At 44.1% G+C, this 25,374-nt stretch overlaps 1 protein-coding gene across 6 annotated transcripts in view; it reads right to left on the bottom strand.

Moving 5' to 3' along the window:
* fbrsl1 (fibrosin-like 1) overlaps window positions 1-25,374 on the bottom strand; it is a 149,135-nt gene that overhangs the window by 41,162 nt on the left and 82,599 nt on the right. For all 6 annotated transcript variants that reach the window (XM_031829867.1, XM_031829868.1, XM_020488582.2 and 3 more), the window contains exon 2: window positions 15,658-15,706. The gene's annotated coding sequence lies outside the window, so the exon portion shown is untranslated. The remainder of the gene's footprint in view (window positions 1-15,657; window positions 15,707-25,374) is intronic.

A 25,374-nucleotide genomic window follows, 5' to 3' on the forward strand; every position in this document is an offset into this window, starting at 1 on the left:
ATTACAAGCATGTTAGTAATATCCATCTAGGCTGCCGACTGTCCTCTGCCAGTGATTGTACATTATCCAAGCATTATCCTGTTTGGCTACAATCACCTACTCTGACTATATTAATGAACGTTACAGCCTCATCTGCAAACAACATTGGCTCTGAATGAACAATGCAGACGGGCTAAAAGCACACAGCTGGGATCTTCTTCAAACAAAACACAGCAGCTGAAAACACTCACACAACAACTGGAGCTAGGAAGAAAGGGTTGACACACACACACACACACACACACACACACACACACACACACACACACACACACACACACACACACACACACACACACACACACACACACACACACACACACACACACACACACACACACACACACACTCACACAACAACTGGAGCTAGGAAGAAAGGGTTGACACACACACACACACACACACACACACACACACACACACACACACACACACACACACACACACACACACACACACACACACACACACTCACACAACAACTGGAGCTAGGAAGAAAGGGTTGACACACACACACACACACACACACACACACACACACACACACACACACACACACACACACACACACACACACACACACACACACACACACACACACACACACTCACACAACAACTGGAGCTAGGAAGAAAGGGTTGACACACACACACACACACACACACACACACACACACACACACACACACACACACACACACACACACACACACACACACACACACACACACACACACACACACACACTCACACAACAACTGGAGCTAGGAAGAAAGGGTTGACACACACACACACACACACACACACACACACACACACACACACACACACACACACACACACACACACACACTCACACAACAACTGGAGCTAGGAAGAAAGGGTTGACACACACACACACACACACACACACACACACACACACACACACACAACAACTGGAGCTAGGAAGAAAGGGTTGACACACACACACACACACACACACACACACACACACACACACACACACATTACATTCAAGGCTGACTAGCTTTAGAGATAAGATAACCATCATGCATTTCCCAACCAAAACAACGCAAATACCTCTGCCTATGCTGCAGCTGATTGTCTTTCTCTTGGAGAAGGAGATTATTATACTGGGTTCAGATGAGTGGTGCCACAGCACTAGATCAGCCCCCTACTGAAACGGTCACGGAAAAAATGGAAGCTGCCGTGCTGTTGGTGGCTCATTTCCATGGAGATGAGAGTGTTCTGTCTATGTGACGGAGTGGTCTTATGCCTCACAAGATGGCTGCAGGGGAGAGCAGATTATCTCCAAATGAGCCATTCCATCATCAGGAACCCTTTGATCGCACAGCCTAGCCATGCCACAGTGAGATAGTTACACTCTTAGAAATAAAGGTGCTTTCTAGAACCTAAAAGGGTTATTTTGCTGTCCTCAAAGGAGAACCCTATGATGAACCCTTTTTGGTTCCAGGTAGAACCATTTTGGTTCCAGGTAGAACTATTTTGAGTTCCATGTAGAACCCTTTATACAGAGGGTTCTACCTGGAACCAAAAATAGTTCTACCTGGAACCAAAAAGGGTTCTCCTATGGGGACAGCCGAAGAACCCTTTTGGAACCCTTTTTTCTATGAGTGTAGAGAGGACTGGGCTTTCTAAAGAGGCTAGAGGCCCGGGGCAGTGGAAGACCATAGCTAAGTAGGGTTGGGCTGGGTTGTTTCTACTATCTCTATGTTCTGTCTATGCTCTCAGCTGCTGAGGGAGGACAAAGGAGTTCATTCCCAATATTAGCCAGCCACACTATCTCTGCTCAAAGTGTGTGGCCAGCTGCCGCAGAGAATACGTTAGCTAACAAACGTTATATTAAACAATATCTCACCCTCTTGTCTTGCAAACATGAACAGATCATTTATTAAATGGGCCTGCTTGGTGTTTCCTCATCGAGCGTGCCTTATTGCTTCAGTACCGTGGTGTGCGGCGGGCTCATCCGAGCGTGGTCGTGATGTGAAGTGATGTGTCCACAAATAGAAATGTCAGCTGAGGTGTAAGAAAGTGTCACCACGAGGTCACAGCCGCAGCAAGTCTGCATCTGTTTTGCTGATTTGTTGCGCAGCGCTGCTGATGGCAGAAGTTTACACATGGGAGGTGTAAAGGTGATGAGAATCACACACTCGGAAAATAAAGACGGGAGGGCCGCAGTTTATCATTTAACCCTGACCCCCGGACAGTGTCTTCGGCTGGCCTAGGGAATGACTGATAGAGCCAAGCGGTCCTCAGATGGCCACTGAAACAACTCAACCTCTTCTGTTCTTTCTGAGTGGAGGAGGAGAAGGCACTGTCTGCCTCTGCTGCTCAGGCTGCTCGGTGGTTAGGCACTAAACTGTTTTTATGCTTCAGAGACTAGATAAAGAGTATGAGGATTCAATGTAGTAAACCTCATATTCACTATCTTATCACTCTGTATTGAAATAGGAAGCACAGCTGAGATGATAAATGAATAAAAACATATTGAACAATATGCTATGCAGCAGCATGATCAGACACAGCCCTCATAAACCACCTCCCAGAAAAGAGCTGTGATGGTCACAAAGGACTTCTTAGTAATTGCTCCATTAGATGTTTGCTCCCTTATTGTTCCCTTAGCTGTTTAGTGCCGTCTTTCCAGCAGCACTATAGCTGGATCCATACTCAGTCAATGAACCACTGAGACAGCTGCACAGAGAGAGGCCTAATCACAAAGCCTTCAACTACAATCCCACTCTCTGTCACAACAGCCCTGCACCACCCACTGGCACTGACATGGACGACAGCCGGTGATAAGGATGATGGACAGGTGTTGGGTTTCCTGAAAGCCTGGCAGTGCCCTTTAAGGATAGGAAGACTGGCACTGCACTGGCATGACTTCAAAGGATGCTACTATAACTGGGTTGTGATCGTTAGGGCACAAGGTAACAAAACATTTTAAAACGTAGCTCTTGTCTAGAGTTGTATTGTATTAATAAACTTTTTGCAAGGGAAAACAAAAAAAAGCATTTCGTATTGGACAAGTTAAGATAGAGTCTCCTGGTTTCACTCTGTTTCGGACCATTGTTATCCGTTTCATGCCTACTGAACACGCTCCAGGTGAAATTGCTAAAATATCTGGTCTGGGCCAATGTTCAGACGTCAAGTCCCCACTCAACACAGTGTAATTTTACATTGGAGCTAAGTTAATATTTCATGAAGAGCGAGGTCTTGCACAGAGGAAGCAGTTGTCTAATGAACTAATAGTCCCTATGAAAGGGGCAACTAGCAAACCACTCAGGGATTGTGTGACATATCAGCATTGAACTAATTGCCCTTCTAGAAAAGACTGAATTGACTGAATCAATTTGCGTTTCTGTCTTAGAAGAAGAAGAAAAACACAGGACAAATGTAGTATGTTGTGGTCTGACATCATTTCCTGAACTGTAATATAAAACTAACAAATCCCTTGATTTCCAGAGCAGAGGAGCGACCAGGAAGGTGCTGTGGCTTAGTCCCGTCGGCACGCCGACCTCCCTACCGCTCTCTATAAATAGAACATGACAATGTCATTGTAATGTTAAATGCTATAAATATTGAAGAAGAAGAATTTATGGAATAAGGCCGTTTAACAGGGTGTGTGTTTCCACTAGTGCATTGGCAGAGCGATGGACAGCTGCATTGCAGGCTGGGAATTCTGTAATAGCTTTTTCTCTCCCTGAAGCCAGCTTCCTGCCTTAAATCAAAAAAAGGCAATCTCTCTCAGTAATGGCTCAATTAATAATTAAACACGCGTCTTAACTCCGCAGCGCTCCCTCTATTTATTTTCATCTCTCTGACAGGGACTACTGCACAAACACCATTAGTACTATCAATAAAAGGAGCATCAATAACACACGCTTTCTCCAAAAACATCACGCAGCTCATAAGCTCTCCTATGATCATGAACAATAATAACTGAGAGGATTAATAAAGAAACAAACTCAAACACTGTTTGTTTTCCCCACTGTTTGTTTTCCCCACTGTTTAGTTTTCCCACTGTTTAGTTTTCCCACTGTTTAGTTTTCCCACTGTTTAGTTTTCCCACTGTTTGGTTTTCCCCACTGTTTAGTTTTCCCACTGTTTAGTTTTCCCACTGTTTGTTTTCCCCACTGTTTAGTTTTCCCACTGTTTAGTTTTCCCACTGTTTAGTTTTCCCACTGTTTAGTTTTCCCACTGTTTAGTTTTCCCACTGTTTAGTTTTCCCACTGTTTAGTTTTCCCACTGTTTAGTTTTCCCACTGTTTAGTTTTCCCACTGTTTAGTTTTCCCACTGTTTAGTTTTCCCACTGTTTGTTTTTCCCACTGTTTAGTTTTCCCACTGTTTAGTTTTCCCACTGTTTAGTTTTCCCACTGTTTGTTTTTCCCACTGTTTAGTTTTCCCACTGTTTGTTTTCCCCACTGTTTGTTTTTCCCACTGTTTAGTTTTCCCACTGTTTAGTTTTCCCACTGTTTGTTTTTCCCACTGTTTAGTTTTCACACTGTTTGTTTTCCCCACTGTTTAGTTTTCCCACTGTTTGGTTTTCCCCACTGTTTGGTTTTCCCACTGTTTGTTTTCCCCACTGTTTGTTTTCCCCACTGTTTGGTTTTCCCACTGTTTAGTTTTCCCACTGTTTGGTTTCCCCACTGTTCAGTTTTCCCACTGTTTAGTTTTCCCACTGTTTGGTTTTCCCCACTGTTTAGTTTTCCCACTGTTTAGTTTTCCCACTGTTTGGTTTCCCCACTGTTTAGTTTTCCCACTGTTTAGTTTCCCCACTGTTTAGTTTCCCCACTGTTTAGTTTTCCCACTGTTTGGTCTTCCCACTGTTTGGTTTCCCCACTGTTTAGTTTTCCCACTGTTTGGTTTCCCCACTGTTTAGTTTTCCCACTGTTTGGTTTCCCCACTGTTTAGTTTTCCCACTGTTTGGTTTCCCCACTGTTTAGTTTTCCAACTGTTTGTTTTCCCCACTGTTTAGTTTTCCCACTGTTTGGTTTTCCCACTGTTTGGTTTTCCCACTGTTTGGTTTTCCCCACTGTTTGGTTTTCCCACTGTTTGGTTTTCCCCACTGTTTGGTTTTCCCCACTGTTTAGTTTTCCCCACTGTTTGGTTTCCCCACTGTTTGGTTTTCCCCACTGTTTAGTTTCCCCACTGTTTGGTTTTCACCACTGTTTAGTTTTCCCACTGTTTAGTTTTCCCACTGTTTGGTTTCCCCACTGTTTAGTTTTCCCACTGTTTAGTTTCCCCACTGTTTGGTTTTCCCCACTGTTTGGTTTTCCCACTGTTTGGTTTTCCCACTGTTTGGTTTCCCCACTGTTTAGTTTTCCCACTGTTTAGTTTTCCCACTGTTTGGTTTCCCCACTGTTTGGTTTCCCCACTGTTTAGTTTTCCCACTGTTTGGTTTTCCCCACTGTTTGGTTTTCCCCACTGTTTGGTTTTCCCACTGTTTGGTTTTTCCCACCGTTTGGTTTTCCCCACTGTTTGGTTTTTCCCACTGTTTGGTTTTCCCCACTGTTTGGTTTTTCCCACTGTTTGGTTTTCCCCACTGTTTGGTTTTCCCCACTGTTTGGTTTTCCCCACTGTTTGGTTTCCCCACTGTTTGGTTTTCCCCATTGTTTGTTTTCCCACTGGTTAGTTTTCCCACTGTTTGGTTTCCCCACTGTTTAGTTTTCCCACTGTTTGTTTTTCCCACTGTTTAGTTTTCCCACTGTTTGTTTTCCCCACTGTTTAGTTTTCCCACTGTTTGGTTTTCCCCACTGTTTGGTTTTCCCACTGTTTGTTTTCCCCACTGTTTGTTTTCCCCACTGTTTGGTTTTCCTACTGTTTAGTTTTCCCACTGTTTGGTTTCCCCACTGTTTAGTTTTCCCACTGTTTAGTTTTCCCACTGTTTGGTTTTCCCCACTGTTTAGTTTTCCCACTGTTTAGTTTTCCCACTGTTTGGTTTCCCCACTGTTTAGTTTTCCCACTGTTTAGTTTCCCCACTGTTTAGTTTTCCCACTGTTTGGTCTTCCCACTGTTTGGTTTCCCCACTGTTTAGTTTTCCCACTGTTTGGTTTCCCCACTGTTTAGTTTTCCCACTGTTTAGTTTTCCCACTGTTTGTTTTCCCCACTGTTTGGTTTTCCCACTGTTTGGTTTTCCCACTGTTTGGTTTTCCCCACTGTTTGGTTTTCCCACTGTTTGGTTTTCCCCACTGTTTAGGTTTCCCCCACTGTTTAGTTTTCCCCACTGTTTGGTTTCCCCACTGTTTGGTTTTCCCCACTGTTTGGTTTTCCCCACTGTTTGGTTTTCCCCACTGTTTAGTTTTCCCACTGTTTAGTTTTCCCACTGTTTGGTTTCCCCACTGTTTAGTTTTCCCACTGTTTAGTTTCCCCACTGTTTGGTTTTCCCCACTGTTTGGTTTTCCCACTGTTTGGTTTTCCCACTGTTTGGTTTCCCCACTGTTTAGTTTTCCCACTGTTTAGTTTTCCCACTGTTTGGTTTCCCCACTGTTTGGTTTCCCCACTGTTTAGTTTTCCCACTGTTTGGTTTTCCCCACTGTTGGTTTTCCCCACTGTTTGGTTTTCCCACTGTTTGGTTTTTCCCACCGTTTGGTTTTCCCCACCGTTTGGTTTTTCCCACTGTTTGGTTTTCCCCACTGTTTGGTTTTTCCCACTGTTTGGTTTTCCCCACTGTTTGGTTTTCCCCACTGTTTGGTTTTCCCCACTGTTTGGTTTTCCCCACTGTTTGGTTTCCCCACTGTTTGGTTTTCCCCATTGTTTGTTTTCCCACTGGTTAGTTTTCCCACTGTTTGGTTTTCCCACTGTTTAGTTTCCCCACTGTTTGGTTTTCCCCACTGTTTGGTTTTCCCCACTGTTTGGTTTCCTCACTGTTTGGTTTCCCCACTGTTTGGTTTCCCCATTGTTTGGTTTCCCCACTGTTTGGTTTCCCCACTGTTTGGTTTCCCCACTGTTTGGTTTTTCCCACTGTTTAGTTTTCCCCACTGTTTGGTTTTCCCCACTGTTTAGTTTTCCCACTGTTTGGTTTCCCCACTGTTTGGTTTCCCCACTGTTTGGTTTTTCCCACTGTTTGGTTTTCCCCACTGTTTGGTTTTCCCCACTGTTTGGTTTTCGCACTGTTTGGTTTTTCCCACTGTTTGGTTTCCCCACTGTTTGGTTTTTCCCACTGTTTGGTTTTCCCCACTGTTTGGTTTTCCCCACTGTTTGGTTTTCCCACTGTTTGGTTTTTCCCACTGTTTGGTTTTCCCCACTGTTTGGTTTTTCCCACTGTTTGGTTTTCCCCACTGTTTGGTTTTCCCCACTGTTTGGTTTTCCCCACTGTTTGGTTTTTCCCACTGTTTGGTTTTTCCCACTGTTTGGTTTTTCCCACTGTTTGGTTTTTCCCACTGTTTGGTTTTCCCCACTGTTTGGTTTTCCCCACTGTTTGGTTTTCCCCACTGTTTGGTTTCCCCACTGTTTGGTTTCCCCACTGTTTGGTTTTCCCCACTGTTTGGTTTTCCCCACTGTTTGGTTTTCCCCACTGTTTGGTTTTCCCCACTGTTTGGTTTCCCCACTGTTTGTTTTCCCCCGGCTGGCGTTGAGAACACGACAGACAGCACAGGGAGGGAGAAACATATTAAGGGCTTGGGTATTCTGAAAGGATTTACTCCTGTTAAAAATGTAAATTGAATCAGGAAAACAAAGGCTTGACAATAACCACAGAGGTGGTAGTTTGGGGATAACAGTAATGGTGGAACCATAGAAATATAATCATTCTATTCTATGGGCGGAACATCCAGCAGCAGGATGGATCTTCTGGAGTGACCCAGCTCCCCATGACACAGCACACATACATTAGTGTCTGTCTGTGGCCTGTGTGCATAACGCCCAGACATAATTGCTCTGTCAATACAGGCCATCAGGCCCTGATAGAGAAAGCATTTCCAGTGAGCTGCGCTTCGCCAAACCAATCTGAGTAGGTACCGCAGTAAGATTTACCAGGCTTAGAATCCTCCCCAGTGACGGTTGCTTAAAATACAGCCCTCTAATCTGCCTGTGTAGGCTACAGAAAGCCCCTGCAGCCCTCCCTGTGTTCTCGCTACTACACGTCCTGTCAGCCCCGAGCCAAGCTGAGCCCCTCCAGCTAGCTCAGCACTGCCCCCCTAGCCCAACTCTGCCCAACCCAGTCCATCACTCTCTCTCTCTCCCTCCCCACCCGCTCCACTCCTCCACTCAGACTCAACATCCTGCAAAGCTGATTAGCTGGTCAAAGGGTCAACCTCTATTCATTATTTAATGGTGAAAACCCACACTGTGCCGCCACAGCGCTGAGGTTAGCTATACATCATAATGACCTGGCCAGTGGAGAGCCGCCTGGTTCATTACACACTCTCATCTGCTGGTTCCCCCTGCCCCTGACCCACACCACCTCTTCTCCTCTCCCCTCTCTATATTTTCATTTGTGTACGCAGGAGTTATAACTGACTCCATCCTATAATCCTGAAGGCTGTGTGTGTGGAGTATACCCAGCCAGCAGAGCTGAAGCCATAGCCCTGCTATTGACATGCAGCAAACAGCAGCCTTCAGGAACAAAGGGCACTCGGCACCTATTGAGTCAGGCAGAGCTGCAGTACAGACAGGCCGCTTGATTAGCGATTCGACGCGGGGACCCTAGGCCGTGTAGCACATAATGAGAGCTTAGAGAGCTACCATGAGCTCTTAGGGGGAGGGGGGGGGATGTATTCATCCTTCAGCCCTGCAAGGAATGGATTCTCAACAATGGTACTGACAATTCAGGATATGAAAAATACAAAAGATACTGAGAGCTATTCTGAATTCCACATTGTTTGTGTTATATGGTGTTTATATATTAACAGGTAAGGATAAACAAGGCTAAATCCTCCACAGGAGAAGCTAAAGGGTTTATCCATTTGTTTATTTGTTTACCCTCGCATCAATTAAGCAAAATACTCTCTGACATCCTTGATGAGTTCATCCCTACATCCAATTACAGTGGCGTCCACCTCTGTGACTCTAGCAGTACTAGCCTAAGACTTGTCCCACCTTTGACCGTGGCCATAATGAGAGTTAAAAGGTGAGTCAATCGTGTGTGGTGGTAGCAATTGTGTTTTTTCCTTCTGCTCACACTCCTCCTTCCTTTGTTCCGCTCGCCTAATCCAGTATGTGTGGGCCGGTAAGTTTAATGGAAACAATTTATTAAGTCCAGCTTAAAATGCCATCTGCTGTTCATAAGCCTCCCAAAGCCGCTAAGCTTCTGGTTTCGCCTGGAGCTCGCTGTGTTCACGCTTACTGTAATGTGTTGTTTAAAATGAGCACAACAGGTCAAAATTAATCAGGATTACAAGGGCACAAATCCACTTCAGAAATGGGTTTTCACCAGTCTTTCTCCCCCACCTATCCCAAGATGCCCCAGGTTTGCCTCAAGGACCAAAATAGGTTCGTCGAGACACTCACCGGAAAACCCCGGGAGACACAACAGAGCCAAAATTGACTCCCAGGCACAGAGAGAGCGAGTGAGAGAAAGTGAGAGAGTGAGAGAGAAAGTGAGAGTGAGAGAGTGGGAGTGCTATCCTCTCAGACATTTCCTCTCACTAGGGTCTCGTGTTTCCAGTCTCTGGTAGGTAGGTGGTAAGTCACTCCTTTTCAAAAGGAGCTCTGCTTGAGTTTCATAAGAACCCACAAAGTATGTTTATCCTCTCCTGGTGGCAGGATCCATACGTGCTCAGCTGCTACATTTAGCTTTTATATTCGCCTTCCAAGAACTGAAAAAAGTCAACTCTGAACTGCAACCAGATCTCTTTCAAAAAATGAAACGTCCCAAAGCTCCGCAGAAGACTAAGACACACAGTTTCTCCTTGAACACACCAACCTACAGGAAATCAATAATTCTCAGGAAGTTCACAACGAAGCTAAAGAGAAACAACTCTGATAGTTAGGTAACATCCGTCCTGTATACAGTGGAGGCTGCTGATCAGAGGACGGCTCATTATAATGGCTGGAACGGAGCGAATGAAATCTAACACATGGAAACTATATGTTTGATGTATTTGATACCATTCCACTCATTCAGCTCCAGCCATTACTAGGAGCCGTCCTCCCCAATTAAGGTGCCCCCAACCTGTGTGACGGGCAAGCAATGCCGAACCATGCATAAGACCACCAGCAGTTCTTGACGACTGTGTGATCACGCTCTCCGTAGCCAATGTAAGACCTTTAAACAGGTTAACATTCACAAGGCTGCATAGCCAGAAGGATTACCAGGACACGTACTCAGAGCATGCACTGACCAGCTGGCAAGTGTCTACACGGGCATTTTCAAACTCTCCCGGACCCCGTCTGTAATACCTACATGTTTCATGGAGACCACCATTGTCCCAAAAACGCTAAGGTAAACTGTCTAAATGACTATTGCACCATAGCACTCACATCTGTAGCCATGAAGTGCTTTGAAAAGCTGGTCATAGCTCACATCAACACCCTTATCCCAGACACCCTGGACCCACTCCCAACAGATCCACAGATGATGTCATCTCTATTGCACTCCACATTGCCCTTTACCATCTGGACAAAAGGAACACCTACGTGAGAATGCTGTTCATTGACTACAACTCGCGCTCAACACCATAGTGCCCTGCAAGCTCATCATTAAGCTAAGGACACTGGGACTGAACAACTCCCAGGACCAATACAACGCTGGTAGGCCTGATCACCAACGACGATGAGACAGCCTATACGGAGGTCAGAGGACCTGGCAGTGTGGTGCCAGGACAACAACCTCTCCCTCAACGTCAGCGAGACAAATGAGCTGATTGTGGACTACAGGAAATGGAGGGACGAGCACGCCCCCATTCACATCAGTGGGGCTGTAGTGGGGCGGGTTGAGTTCCTCTGTCTCCACATCACTAATGGTCTATCATGGTCCAAACACACCAACGTGAAGACGACACAACAACACATATTCTTCTTCAGGAGGCTGAAAAGATTTGGCACGAGCACTCAAATCCTCAAAAATGTATACAGCTGCACCATTAAGAGCATCTTGACTGGCTGCATCACCGCTTGGTATGGCAACTGCTTGGCCTCCAACCATAGCGCGCTACTGAGGGTAGTGCGTACGACCCAGTACATCACTGTCAGAGGAAGGTCCTCAAACTTTTCAAAGAACAGCCACCCAAGTCATGGCAAGTGGTACCGGAGTGTCAAGTCTGAACAGCTTCTACCCCCAAACCATAAGAGCGCTGAACAGGTAATGAAATGGCTACCTGGACTATTTGCATTGACCCACTTTTTCACTGGCTCTATGCACACTTAATGGACTCTACCCCCCCGCACACACACACACACTGACGCCACAGCGACACACTTTCACACTCTTCACATACGCTGCTGCTTCTCTGTTTATCGTCTATCCTGACTGCCTAGTCACTTTGACCCCTACCTACATTTACATATTACCTAAATTACCTCAACTACCTCGTACCACTGCACATTGCCTCAGTATCGGTACTCCTTGTATATAGCCTCGTTATTGTTATTTTATTGTTTTACTAATTCCTTTTTCCCTTTTGCAAATTGTTCTTACTTTTAAATTCTGCATTGTTGGGAAAGGGCTTGTAAGTAAGCATTTCACAGTCATTTCACAGTCTACACCTGTTGTGTTCGGAGTATGTGGCAAATTACATTTGATTTGATTTGATTACTATGTTGGACTGTCCAGTCTTCTAATAGTCCTAAACCATTCAATCTATTTGGTGATAATACCTCTCCTCTAATGACTAATACAAGGGAAGAAGTAAACATGCTCTGTCACGGGTGTTGTCGGAAGGATGAGACCAAGGCGCAGCGTTCTTTGAATTCCACATAATTTATTAACGAAGTGAAACTTTAGAAAAGACAAAACAATAAAAAATACAGCGACCGAACAGCTTCGTTCAAACTACCTGCACACAAACAAAGAACAAGATCCCACACAGAAGGAGGGAAAGGGCTGCCTAATTATTTATTCTTTTTTTTAACCTTTATTTATGGCAAGTCAGTTAAGAACAAATTCTTATTTTCAATGACCGACTAGGAACAGTGGGTTAACTGCCTGTTCAGGGGCAGAACGACAGATTTGTACCTTGTCAGCTCGGGGATTTGAACTTTCGGTTAGTGGTCCAACACTCTAACCACTAGGCTACCCTGCCGCCCCAATCAGAGACAACGATAGACAGCTGCCTCTGATTGGGAACCACACTCAGCCAGAAACGAAGAATTAAAGAACAAAGAATGCCCACCCAAATCACACCCTGACCAAACCAAAATAGAGACACAAAAAAGCTCTCTAAGGTCAGGGCGTGACATGCTCATTAGCACTTTCAGTGCTATACCAACTGTGTGTGTGTGTGTGTGTCTAAGTCTGTGTGTGTGTGTAAGTGCATCCAATCTCTGGGAGCCAATAGCTGTGCAGTCCCAATGATCAGAGGCTGAGTGGAGAGAGGGTGTAGATTGGTCTAGAGATAGACTGGTAATAGACTGGTAATGGGTCACTTAGATATTCTGTATGGTGAACTAGAGGACAACAGTCCTCAAGCTGCTCTGCATTCTATACACAGGCCTGGCTAACCCATACACACACTTATACTTACTCACACACACGTATGAACCACACACACAGAAGACCTAAAACTAGGATATGTTACAGTACAAAACAACAACGTGTAATGGTAGCAACTAGCATGATAATAACTTCTCACTCTTCACTTAATCGGATGATCCAGACAGAACCATCCCCTGGCTTTTCCATTTCATCCTAATCCGGTGCCCTTCTTGTTGCTGGTGTCTGACTCTCTCACACACTCACACACTCTCTCACTCTCACTCACTCACTCACACACTCACTCACTCACACACTCACACACTCACTCACACACATTGGTGTTGATCCCAGCTGTGACAAACAAGCTCTGATGGGATTGCTCGGATCTGTCTGTAATTGTGCAGTCCTAATCTCTGGGCCAGCCTGATGTGCATGGGACATGGGATGGGACTCACATTAGCAGGATTTCACCAAGACTCGCTGCCCACTGACACAGGTAGGCCCTTTCTCGTTTGGATGGGGAAGAGAGTCAACATGTGTGTGTATATACAGTATATATATTGTCATGACTGTCCTGATCAGGTCAGGTTACAGGAGACCACAACCCTACAGATTATCTCTCAACCCCAACAGAGGAGGAGAGATCTAGGGGTCTGAAGATGTTGGGGTTTTATGACCCCTCACGCCCTGGTTAATCTCAGGCCACAGACAAATTCCTTTTGTCCTGTTACTATGGAGAACCAGCCTCAGAACATTAAACATGAAATAAAGGGACTTTGGAACAATGGTTTCCATCAGCCACAATGGTGGTCATGACAATAGATGGAATATGAAAATGTATGTCATTTTTGTTTTGTTATTAAAGGTTAATAGATTACGTTATTACGAAAGCATTGTAATGTCAACAGTTTACCTAGTATATGTTTGATGTTTATACATTGTATGTTGTATGGAAAATGTCCAAATCAAAGAGAATGTTTTTGGTAAAGATGAAATGTGTTAGTTGTTAGTTGTCTAAAATTGGATTTGAGTAAATAACTCGGGAACGCACATAGTATTGCCCTAATGGCGGTTACGCCCACTTCTGACACGAGGGTATAAAACCTGTGCGTGAAGAATTGACAGATAAGACTAAGTTACCCAAGCTGCAGCCGAGGTCTAAAAAGTCAACGAACCCAAAAAGCAACACAAGTTTGAAGACAAAGAAATCTTTTTCTACCCAAGCTACGGGTGAGTAGCTGTGTCTAAGCGGGTGAATTTGAGTCGAACCCCCTAGCCTCCACTCCCCATCGAATCGTGGTATCTACACTGTTTCATTCCTACGCTGTGAGCTCTGAGCTACAGAGCTGTCTGTCCTCAGAAGAGCCCTTCCAGAGCAAGGGCGAGGGAACAGACTCCTAAGCCAAAAGGACACTGATATCGTGAGGACAACCAAAGAGTTGCGCCGGAGAAGTGCGTCATTGAGCAGCCTGAGCAGTCCACGCGGAGAACCCACGGAGACCTTCCCCACGTAGGCTAGGGTTAGAATAAGCATAGCTGACAAATTCACCCAAATGTATATTTCTCTCGTGTACTTTCTCTTTTTCTCTCTCTTTTAAATCCCCATTTTGGGTAACACGCGCCATAGTGTGTTCTAATGAATAGCCTGGAATGTGTTTTTGTGTATGTATATCTTTTATCATCATTTTAGCTTTCTAGTAAATAAATACTCAACTAAGATTGGTGTGTTACGAACTCATTGGTGAGACCCGGGTCCATGCAGATTCCCGGATTATGCGACGTTCAGAATGAGACTGTAGAGGTAACTGATTAATTAGCGGCTGTTGTAAAATCGATATTCTGATATTCTTTGAGTTAATTTGGGAAATAGAAACTCAATAAAACAAATTTTCCCATGGTTCCCCAGGTTAATGAGTTAATAATTGCTTGATTCAGTTAATCACGCAATTAGACACCTTTTTTAATTCGATGAGCAACAGTCATCACATGAACTAATACAACGCCACGACAATATATATATATACATGTATATGTGCATGTGTATATATATATATATATATATATATATATATATGTGTGTGTGTGTGTGTGTGTGTGTGTGTGTGTGTGTGTGTGAAACAACACCTAGGCTTACAACAACAATCTTCAATGACAACAGTGGAGACACTCTAGGGAAAATAAATAGGCCTAGACACGTAATGTATCCTGGTTGTTATAAAAATGATGAGCTCATCACTGTAATGTCTGGAGTGGTCCTTCTGAGTCTTTCTGTACGGTTTGTGTTCAGGCATAACACAGGCGGGGTCCTACTCTATCCAAGGCAAGCTGGCCTCTCTCTCTCCTCCAGAAAATTGCCCCATTTTACAGAAATAGCTGTCATGCTGCATCTGTTAATGGGTCTGGTTCCTGCCCTGGGGGGACATGACATGAGCTACATGCTGCTATCCTTCATCAGCCAGGGGACTGCCCTGACCTCTCTGGCCTCCTACCATCCCGTTCTTCACCCCCCACATGTCTCCCCATTCAGCCTGAGAAGAGGTGCAGCACTCCCCCCGCCTACCCTCCTCCCCCTCGCCCACTCCCTCCCAGAGGACCTGTGTTTATCTTGACTGAGAAGCTCAGTGCCCTCCCCCCATTCTGTCCTGTCGGCCATTACTGCCAAGCCTGCTGTCAGAAGTCTTGTATAGCCTGGGGGAACGTTCCCATTTGTGGATTGGAAGCATGTGGCAAAGAGCCTGTAAATCCACTCTAATGAGCATGAATATTGGTGTGGGAAGGGGAGATACGTAGGCCTTTGGTTGGGTGTCCCAATACAGTTCCACATCCAGGCAAGAAAATATGCAAATATAGCTGTTCTGGTTTGTCCTCAATCAATTCAGAATCAGAAAACATAAATGGTATGTAATAAACTGTCTTGGTATTCATTGACGTGTCACCTACAGGGATGATGGTGGACTACACAGGGGAGAATGGTTTGTTTTGCCCATCCAAATGTAGTGTGAATATAGTAACCAACATCTTACCTTCGGGTGTAGTGGAGGTGAAGAGTTTCTCGGATCCTACTTCAGATACCTGGAAGACAAGAGGAAGGAGAAACATTAATAGTCTGGTAAGATGGATGACCTCTGTGGAAGACATTGGTAGTTTCCATACATGGGACACCTAGAGAACGTGACAAACTGCATTGCACTCATGGCACTATATAGGAAGGGATTGGATCCTTCAAAAACATCAGTAAAAATGGTAATGTTTACAGACACACTCGTTATATTGAATTGGATCCACCTAGGTGGCTAACAGACATATTTCCAATGATCTACTGTAACCTATGTATATGAACACAAGTCTCAGGCCCAATACAGCTACTGTACCCTACATCACTCATGCACATCCAACACAGTGACTCCTTGACTTGTGTTCAATCTGCCTTGTTGAGAAGCAGCCCGTTCTCTGCACCTTACAGACTTCCTTATTCTTACCACATCCCTCTCTCTGAGCAGAGCTGAGCTCTCTGTCCAGACAGAGACAAGGTAACATTAGGGGGCACTGTTGTGCCACCTGAAAGCCAGCCAACCCAGTAACACTCACAGCACAGAAGGTTGTCAGAGAGGAGAGGACAGCAAAGGAGAGGAGAGGACAGCAAAGGAAAGGAAATGAGAGGAGAGGAGAAAGGAGAAAGAAAAGAGATGGGAACAAGGAGAAAGAGAGAGGTGAGAGAGATGAGTGGAGAAAGAGAGGAGCAGAGAAATAGAGGAAAGGAGAGGAGAAAGAGAGGAACAGAGAGGAGAAAGAGAGGAGAGGAGAAAGAGAGGAGCAGAGAAAGAGAGGAGCAGAGAAAGAGAGGAAAGGAGAGGAGAAAGAGAGGAACAGAGAGGAGAAAGAGAGGAACGGAGAGGAGAAAGAGAGGAACGGAGAGGAGAAAGAGAAGGGGGTAGTACCGTATGGTGGCTCAGCCTCTGCAGGATCTGAGCAGGAGCAGAGAATGTATAAAGACCATACACACAACACGACACAATGACAGCCACACCAAGCTAATGCTACTCAATGTAAAGCGTAAATTATAAATCTAAAATCTAATCATAAAATATATTTTATTTACATTTTCATATAGAATCATTACGTCTTCAAAAGATGATTTTATAAGAAAATGTTAATGAAATATTTGTTTTATCCAACTCTGCATTAATCACTATTATCATTTAAATCCTTATAATTGTTCAGTTGAGAAAAGCTGTTTAAGGTCGAGTCCCTCCTGAGAGTAGGGCAAATTTGACACTGTGAGTAAGGGCCAGAGACAAAGTGAAAACAGAAACAGGCATCTGACTATGAAGTGACAGCAAGAGACTTGTAGACTAAACACGGGTAGCTTTTCCTCCCTGGTCAGTTGTATGTGTAGATTCTGGCAAACCTCTACAGAAAGAGAAAACACCTTCTTATTTGAACCAAAATACACATTGCACCGGCTGGCGAGACACAAAACTTTTAAGCTCTGGAGTCGTAAACCGACCAGAGACAACCTGCTAATGTGAGAGAAGGTGACAAAAGTATGCATTTAATAGATCATATTAAAGATGCACTATGCAGAAATCACTCTGCCATTTCTTGGCTGCCAAAATTATAATAGATAGTTTGTCTAATTTCACTTTATGTGACAAAACAAGCAGTCTTTGTGTAGAGAATCATTGTACCATCTAAACCGCTGTGAAATATATTTTACATAACCATAAAAATTGTATTTTCAGCTGTTTGAAGCTGGTGTACAAAACCACAAGTAAAAGATGCAAAAACAAAACTTAAGAACGGGAAGCATAGAAAAAGAGCACATAGAACAGACATGCGTTCAACGAGAATGAAAGATCTAACTCATATTTCTATGTGTATTTGGCTGGGTCGCCAAAAAGTTACATATTGTAGCTTTAACACTGAACATCTTCCTCATCCTATGATGTAAGTCTATATACACTTGGTGTAAATCACCATTTCCCCTCCTCGCCTCTTCCCTGCTGGGACAGTTAAAACTGACCATATGCTAAAGCCATTGAGTCCCAGTATCCTTAACTGCCATCATTGTAGTTTACGCTGCACAAAGGGAAAATACACTGAACAAAAATATAAACGCAACATGTAAAGTGTTGGTCACATGTTTCATGAGCTGAAATAAAAGTTCCCAGAAATGTTCCGTATGCACAAAAAAGCAAATTTCTCTCAAATGTTGTGCACAAATTTGTTTACAAACCTGTTAGTGAGCATTTCTCCTCTGCCAAAATAATCCATCCACCTGATAGGTGTGGCATATCAAGAAGCTGATTAAACAGCATGCTCATTACATAGGTGCACCTTGTTCTGGGGACAATAAAAAGCAACTCTAAAATGTGCAGTTTGTCACAACAAAAGGCCACAGATGTCTCAAATTTTGAGGGAGTGTGTAAGTTGCCTCCAACGTCATTTTAGAGAATTTGGCAGTACATCAAACTGGCCTCACAACCCAGCCCAGGACCTCCACATCTGGCTTCTTCACCTGCGGGATTGTCTGAGACAAGCCACCTGGTCAGCTGATGAAACTGAGGAGTATTTCTGTCTGTAATAAAGCCCTTTTGTGGGGAAAAACTCATTCTGACTGTCTCGGCCTGGCTCCCCAGTGGGTGGGCCTGGCTGCCAAGTGTGTGGGCCTATGCCCTCCCAGGCCCACCCATGGCTGAGCCCCCACCCATTCATGTGAAATCCATAGATTAGGGCCTTTTTAATTTATTTAAATTGGCTGATTTCCTTATAATATAATTGTTGAAATTGTTGCTTTTTGCATTTATATTTTTGTTCAGTATATGTAAAACAATGCTAGTGAATAAGAGAGATACAGAGAGCCTTCTTCTAAGACCTCCCAATCTAGATACTGCTACTGCCTTTACTGAATACTAAACTAGAGACACCCTCTCCTCTAATATCAACTATAACAGTGCTCCTCCAGCCTACAAAGTGCTCTAATAACTCTAACGCTTTAAATTCCACTCAATGTATGGTATAGTATGTTACTGTATGGTACTGTATGCTACTGTATGGTACAGTATGGTTGAGTATGTTACTGTATGCTATAGTATGTTACTGTATGCTACTGAATGCTACTGTATGGTACTGTATGCTACTGTATGGTATAGTATGTTACTGTATGCTACTGAATGCTACTGTATGGTACTGTATGCTACTGTATGGTATAGTATGTTACTGTATGCTACTGTATGGTACTGTATGCTACTGTATGGGTACTGTATGGGTACGGTATGGTATTGTATGGGTACGGTGTGGTACTGTATGGTACTGTATGCTACTGTATGGTACTGTATGCTACTGTATGGGTACTGTATGGTACAGTGTGGGTACGGTATGGTATTGTATGGGTACGGTATGGTACTGTATGGGTACGGTATGGTACTGTATGGTACTCTATGGTACCGTATGGGTACGGTATGGTACTGTATGGGTATGGTATGGTACGGTATGGGACTGTATGGGTACTGTATGGTACTGCATGGGTAATGTATGGTACAGTATGTTACGGTATGGGTGCTGTATGGTACTGCATGCGTACTGTATGGTACTGCATGGGTACTGTATGGTACAGTATGGTACTCTATGGGTACAGTATGGTACTGTATGGGTACGGTGCACTTTCAGTGGAAGGAAGAGATAGAAGTGAATGCTTCAGTAGCAGTGTTGTGGTGTTCCATTCCACCCTGTTTGTGGAGAGGACTGGAAAGGAGAGAAAGACTGAGTGTTCTGCATTGCTCTCCTCCATTCTCCCAGAACCAGGCAGCTACAACACTATGCTCTTTGTTAGCTAGCACTCCACATTAAATGCTCCAGTACCAAGCCTCACCGCTCGCCCGCCCGCCTGAATCACTGGCTGCCCTGGAGGGCCTGTGTGAAAATATGGCACAGGAGAAATTAAGCTTGTCAAGTGAATACGGGTGCTGGGTCGGGTCTGGGTGCTGGGTTGGGTCTGGGTGCTGGGTCGGGTCTGGGTGCTGGGTCGGGTCTGGGTGCTGGGCCGGGTCTGGGTGCCGGGTTGGGTTTGGGTGCTGGGTCGGGTCTGGGTGCTGGGTCGGGTCTGGGTGCTGGGTTGGGTCTGGGTGCTGGGTCGGTTCTGGGTGCTGGGTTGGGTGCTGGGTTGTGGCTGGGTGCTGGGTGCTTGGAGTGGCACACAGTGTCATGAAAACTAAATGGTTAGGTCATACTCTGAACAACTACAGTGCCTTGCGAAAGTATTCGGCCCCCTTGAACTTTGCGACCTTTTGCCACATTTCAGGCTTCAAACATAAAGATATAAAACTGTATTTTTTTGTGAAGAATCAACAACAAGTGGGACACAATCATGAAGTGGAACGACATTTATTGGATATTTCAAACTTTTTTAACAAATCAAAAACTGAAAAATTGGGCGTGCAAAATTATTCAGCCCCTTTACTTTCAGTGCAGCAAACTCTCTCCAGAAGTTCAGTGAGGATCTCTGAATGATCCAATGTTGACCTAAATGACTAATGATGATAAATACAATCCACCTGTGTGTAATCAAGTCTCCGTATAAATGCACCTGCACTGTGATAGTCTCAGAGGTCCGTTAAAAGCGCAGAGAGCATCATGAAGAACAAGGAACACACCAGGCAGGTCCGAGATACTGTTGTGAAGAAGTTTAAAGCCGGATTTGGATACAAAAAGATTTCCCAAGCTTTAAACATCCCAAGGAGCACTGTGCAAGCGATAATATTGAAATGGAGGGAGTATCAGACCGCTGCAAATCTACCAAGACCTGGCCGTCCCTCTAAACTTTCAGCTCATACAAGGAGAAGACTGATCAGAGATGCAGCCAAGAGGCCCATGATCACTCTGGATGAACTGCAGAGATCTACAGCTGAGGTGGGAGACTCTGTCCATAGGACAACAATCAGTCGTATATTGCACAAATCTGGCCTTTATGGAAGAGTGGCAAGAAGAAAGCCATTTCTTAAAGATATCCATAAAAAGTGTCGTTTAAAGTTTGCCACAAGCCACCTGGGAGACACACCAAACATGTGGAAGAAGGTGCTCTGGTCAGATGAAACCAAAATTGAACTTTTTGGCAACAATGCAAAACGTTATGTTTGGTGTAAAAGCAACACAGCTCATCACCCTGAATACACCATCCCCACTGTCAAACATGGTGGTGGCAGCATCATGGTTTGGGCCTGCTTTTCTTCAGCAGGGACAGGGAAGATGGTTAAAATTGATGGGAAGATGGATGGAGCCAGATACAGGACCATTCTGGAAGAAAACCTGATGGAGTCTGCAAAACACCTGAGACTGGGACGGAGATTTGTCTTCCAACAAGACAATGATCCAAAACATAAAGCAAAATCTACAATGGAATGGTTCAAAAATAAACATATCCAGGTGTTAGAATGGCCAAGTCAAAGTCCAGACCTGAATCCAATCGAGAATCTGTGGAAAGAACTGAAAACTGCTGTTCACAAATGCTCTTCATCCAACCTCACTGAGCTCGAGCTGTTTTGCAAGGAGGAATGGGAAAAAATGTGAGTCTCTCGATGTGCAAAACTGATAGAGACATACCCCAAGCGACTTACAGCTGTAATCGCAGCAAAAGGTGGCGCTACAAAGTATTAACTTAAGGGGGCTGAATAATTTTGCACGGCCAATTTTTCAGTTTTTGATTTGTTAAAAAAGTTTGAAATATCCAATAAATGTCGTTCCACTTCATGATTGTGTCCCACTTGTTGTTGATTCTTCACAAAAAAATACAGTTTTATATCTTTATGTTTGAAGCCTGAAATGTGGCAAAAGGTCGCAAAGTTCAAGGGGGCCGAATACTTTCGCAAGGCACTGTATAACCATTTTGAACAAAGAAAGAAAACAAAACAACAAACTTATAATATATTAAGACCTCTGTGTTTGTACGTGTTCAGTAAGGGCCAATTATGTTGCTGCCTAGTTGTTTTTATATTCCAACAAACGTAGCAGTTTCAACAACCAATGTTTAGGCCTAATGCTCAGTTTTGTATCCACCAACTCCATATGAGTCAGTCATATAATTCACAATTACAAGGCCAACTTACAAAGGCAGTTCTTAAAAAGGCACGTGAAAACAGGGCATGCATTTGGCATATAAAATGTGTTTATACTTCTGAACTTCTGGGTTAGATTGGTCAAGTTTACATTTTTCGAGAGGGCTGTACTGTTGGCAGTCTCTGCGCCTGTGGTTGTGGTGTGCAGAGGTCATGTATAAACAAATTCTTAACACTCACTTTGTTGAGGGAGAACCCATGGCCATCATTAAAAAACATAGGGAATGAAAGAGAAGAATGAGAGGAGAGGACAGGGGGCACCAACTAAAGGCCAGGTTTTCCAAAGGAAACAAGGAAATCTAACCATTTCAAAATGAAGGAAATTCAAGCCACATTGCTGGGAGCCAAAAGCCCTTGGACTGGGCAGCAGGAAGCCTGACCTTTGCGGCCGTCTGCTATTTGAGCCTGATGCTTCGGGGCCTTCTCTCAGGATAGCCTTCAGCAGGCCTCATCTTTCCTTCCTTATTTTATTCATTAGCCATGCTTTATGATTCAGCTTCCTCTGAGCCACACGGGCTCCGTGAGAAAACACGCTGCCTGCCTGATGGAGAGAAAAAAAGATTGAAATAGAGACGGAGGGAGGGAAACAGCAGCTGTGAAATCCTCCCGTTTCCTCGCCAGGCCCGGCGTGGGGAGAGAGAGAGGGAACGAGGCGGGTAGGCGGTGGAGGGTGGTAGGGGTGTGAAATCCCACCAACGGAGTGCTAACTCCCCAAAGAGCCACATGCAGCACCATCATTCCGGGATTTAGGCAATGCCAAATGACAAATTAGACCACTGTTTGTTTTTAAAAGTCCCTCAACTTCCCAGAACACATCTGACTTATTGGCTGCATAAACCTCCTGATAATACAGCACAAATAGAGAGGGAGGAAGGGAGGGAGACGGGGAATGAGGAAGGGAGGGAGAGAGGGAGGAAGGGAGGGAGACAGGGAATGAGGAAGGGAGGGAGAGAGGGAGGGAGAGGGGGAGGAAGGGAGAGAGGGAGGAAGGGAGGGAGAGAGGAAGGGAGGGAGACGGGAGAGCTAGATACCCAGCATTTAGTGAGACATTTAGTGTAGTGGGGCATTAATGTTTGCTGTCACTGCTTAGAAATATGACAAATCGTTAGCCATTTGAAATGTCCACATCAATTTCCACAGAATTCTGCACAATGAAGCCAAATTAGCTTTAGTTCTGGGTAGTGTGGTTAGCTCTGCAGTAGGATGGTTAGCGAGGTTAGCTCTGCAGCAGGCTGGGTAGCGAGGTTATCAACAGAATGACCTTCATCCATGAATTTATGAAAGGCATTGATCAGTTAAGGATGTGATTTCAAAAAGACAGGAATGTCAGCAATTACCCACAATCAATTAACCTCATTTAGTGAAAACTGCTGAGAGACCAATATCCCAGTGCTTAATATCAAACGATCTATCCGAGCGCAGCCGTACCTTTGATCTAAGGTTCTTACTGCATGCTTTGCATTCCTGAACACTGAGCTAGATATTTACAGTGCCTTGCGAAAGTATTCGGCCCCCTTGAACTTTGCGACCTTTTGCCACATTTCATTTTTTTGTGAAGAATCAACAACAAGTGGGACACAATCATGAAGTGGAACGACATTTATTGGATATTTCAAACTTTTTTAACAAATCAAAAACTGAAAAATTGGGCGTGCAAAATTATTCAGCCCCCTTAAGTTAATACTTTGTAGCGCCACCTTTTGCTGCGATTACAGCTGTAAGTCGCTTGGGGTATGTCTCTATCAGTTTTGCACATCGAGAGACTGACATTTTTTCCCATTCCTCCTTGCAAAACAGCTCGAGCTCAGTGAGGTTGGATGGAGAGCATTTGTGAACAGCAGTTTTCAGTTCTTTCCACAGATTCTCGATTGGATTCAGGTCTGGACTTTGACTTGGCCATTCTAACACCTGGATATGTTTATTTTTGAACCATTCCATTGTAGATTTTGCTTTATGTTTTGGATCATTGTCTTGTTGGAAGACAAATCTCCGTCCCAGTCTCAGGTCTTTTGCAGACTCCATCAGGTTTTCTTCCAGAATGGTCCTGTATTTGGCTCCATCCATCTTCCCATCAATTTTAACCATCTTCCCTGTCCCTGCTGAAGAAAAGCAGGCCCAAACCATGATGCTGCCACCACCATGTTTGACAGTGGGGATGGTGTGTTCAGGGTGATGTGCTGTGTTGCTTTTACGCCAAACATAACGTTTTGCATTGTTGACAAAAAGTTCAATTTTGGTTTCATCTGACCAGAGCACCTTCTTCCACATGTTTGGTGTGTCTCCCAGGTGGCTTGTGGCAAACTTTAAACAACACTTTTTATGGATATCTTTAAGAAATTGCTTTCTTCTTGCCACTCTTCCATAAAGGCCAGATTTGTGCAATATACGACTGATTGTTGTCCTATGGACAGAGTCTCCCACCTCAGCTGTAGATCTCTGCAGTTCATCCAGAGTGATCATGGGCCTCTTGGCTGCATCTCTGATCAGTCTTTTCCTTGTATGAGCTGAAAGTTTAGAGGGACGGCCAGGTCTTGGTAGATTTGCAGTGGTCTGATACTCCTTCCATTTCAATATTATCGCTTGCACAATGCTCCTTGGGATGTTTAAAGCTTGGGAAATCTTTTTGTATCCAAATCCGGCTTTAAACTTCCTCACAACAGTATCTCGGACCTGCCTGGTGTGTTCCTTGTTCTTCACGATGCTCTCTGCGCTTTTAACGGACCTCTGAGACTATCATAGTGCAGGTGCATTTATACGGAGACTTGATTACACACAGGTGGATTGTATTTATCATCATTAGTCATTTAGGTCAACATTGGATCATTCAGAGATCCTCACTGAACTTCTGGAGAGAGTTTGCTGCACTGAAAGTAAAGGGGCTGAATAATTTTGCACGCCCATTTTTTCAGTTTTTGATTTGTTAAAAACATTTGAAATATCCAATAAATGTCGTTCCACTTCATGATTGTGTCCCACTTGTTGATTCTTCACAAAAAAATACAGTTTTATATCTTTATGTTTGAATCCTGAAATGTGGCAAAAGGTCGCAAAGTTCAAGGGGGCCGAATACTTTCGCAAGGCACTGTAATTCCTGGACTGAGCTAGATATTTAATTCCTGAACACTGAGCTAGATATTTAATTCCTGGACTGAGCTAGATATTAAATTCCTGAACACTGAGCTGGATATTTAATTCCTGGACTGAGCTAGATTTTTAATTCCTGAAAACTGAGCTAGATATTTCATTCCTGAACATTGAGCTAGATATTTCATTCCTGAACACTGAGCTAGATATTTCATTCCTGAACACTGAGCTAGATATTTCATTCCTGGACTGGGCTAGATATTTCAATACTGAACATTGAGCTAGATATTTAATTCCTGAACATTGAGCTAGATATTTAATTCCTGAACACTGAGCTAGATATTTCATTCCTGAACACTGAGCTAGATATTTCATTCCTGGACTGAGCTAGATATTTAATTCCTGAACATTGAGCTAGATACTTCATTCCTGAACACTGAGCTAGATATTTCATTCCTGAACACTGAGCTAGATATTTCATTCCTGGACTGAGCTAGATATTTCATTCCTGAACACTGAGCTAGATATTTCATTCCTGAACACTGA

Source organism: Oncorhynchus kisutch, linkage group LG8 (genome assembly GCF_002021735.2).
Source record: "Oncorhynchus kisutch isolate 150728-3 linkage group LG8, Okis_V2, whole genome shotgun sequence".
Classification (NCBI taxonomy): Eukaryota; Metazoa; Chordata; class Actinopteri; order Salmoniformes; family Salmonidae; genus Oncorhynchus; species Oncorhynchus kisutch.